The following is a 1,759-nucleotide window of genomic DNA, read 5'->3' as shown; positions in this document are numbered from 1 at the left end:
TGAATATCAGGCTCTGCCACACTCGGGGCGCTGCTGACAACTTCATTACCTCCGCATATAAAAATGACTGCCGGGGAATGCAAATGGCTCGCCGGTCTCGGCCGCCTGCCCCGGTCCCGCCGCCGACTGCGGGCGGAGGCCTCGGGAGGCGCGGCGGCCCGAGGCGCAGACTCGCCGCCGTCCCCGGCAGGAGCGGCCTGGGGCTGCGACACTCTCCCGGGGGCCCGAGGTGGGCAAAGCGAGGGCTGGGCGGCCGGGGACTGCTGGGCTGCTAAGATTCGCTCGTCGGTGTTAAGCAGATGTCCTGCCTCCCCACGCCAGCATCAAATGATGCTATGGAAAGACCAGAAAAATGAAGAGTACTCGGTGGGGATGATTTGTAACCTTGAACCCTGACAGCAAAGGTTGGACACCACTGGTCTCGGTCCGGCACTCGCATGGTTTTAAATTGGCCATGAGCAAGCTTTGCGCCGCACTTTCGCTCCGAGGGTTGCGTGCTGCTTCCCGTTCCCCAGGCCCTCGGCACCTGCTGCCACCAGGAGGCTGCTGTGTCACTGTGCAGAGCCACCTCCCAAATCCTCAGCCTAACCCAGCTCCCCATATGGAAACTGAGGCAACGGTGCGCAGAAGGAAAAGCAGTCTTTCCAGAGCCCCTCTTCCTCTGGCGTGGAGCAAGAGGGATGGATGGCTTACTCCTTGGCAGGAAATCACCACTTGCCTTCTGACGGCTCCTGTTAACACATTCGGGCCCTTTGTGAACTTCTCGAGGGACAAAGTAGTTGTTAAAAAACACCAACAACATAAGTAATAGTAAACATCTTCTCAGGACTTATTTTATCCAAAGCATTATGCCAACTGCTTTACCCAAATTGTTTCTGTCACAACAACCCTATTGCTCTCTTAGGAACCCAGCAAAGCCCCGTAAGGTACCCAGGGTAACCCAGCTAGGTAGAGCTGAGAAACCAGGCCCCACTGCACTCTCAACCACTCTCCAGGGTTTCTGTCCTGGACCCTTCCTGCAGCTCACACAGCGGTCCACATCCTTTCTTCCCACCTGCACCTCTCCTCCCCCTGCCTCATGGCCCAGGGGTAAATCTCTTATGGCCAACCTTCTCTTGTCCAGGCATTGGTTTAGAAAAGGGCATGTGACCCGTCCTGGACAGTGCCACACAAGGGGACATCTGCTGGGGGTTCTGAGAAACGCTTCCTTGCTCTAAAAAAAAGACGCAGCCAGTGGGGTGGCCCCTGGCCTGTGGTCCCCACTACTTGAGAGACTGAGGCAGGAGGATTTGGAGGCTGTGTGAGCTATAATCAGGCCATTATAATCCAACCTGGGCAACAGAGTGAGGCCCTGTCTCTAAAATAAATAATTAGATAAATACATGCATACGTGGGTGCCTGTGGAAGCAATTTCCATTTCTTCTAGATGGCGCGTTTCTACCACCTGATAAGTACATAGGGGCAGGCAGCAAATCTTTGCAGAGATTTGTAGGGTTGTGGGTTCAGTAAACTACGGGAAGAGTTAAAGTTTAGGACAGTTGTGTTCTAGTCCTATCTCTACCATTGATGAAATCATGCTGCCTCATGTTTATTCAGGAATATATTTAAAGCTTAATTTATTTCTAGAACAAGAAAAGATATAAAGAAGTAAACAAATGAAAACTCTCGAAATTTGGTCCTGTCTCTTCCCAGCTCTGTGTTTCTGCTCTTAGGCATGTTAATGAACCTCACACTTCCAATTTCTCTTTCTGGACGCTCA

This window comes from Otolemur garnettii, unplaced genomic scaffold (genome assembly GCF_000181295.1).
Source record: "Otolemur garnettii isolate 467f Iridium unplaced genomic scaffold, OtoGar3 scaffold00028, whole genome shotgun sequence".
NCBI classification, from domain to species: domain Eukaryota; kingdom Metazoa; phylum Chordata; class Mammalia; order Primates; family Galagidae; genus Otolemur; species Otolemur garnettii.
The sequence above is the reverse complement of the archived record's forward strand: the minus strand, read 5'-3'. Positions refer to the sequence as shown.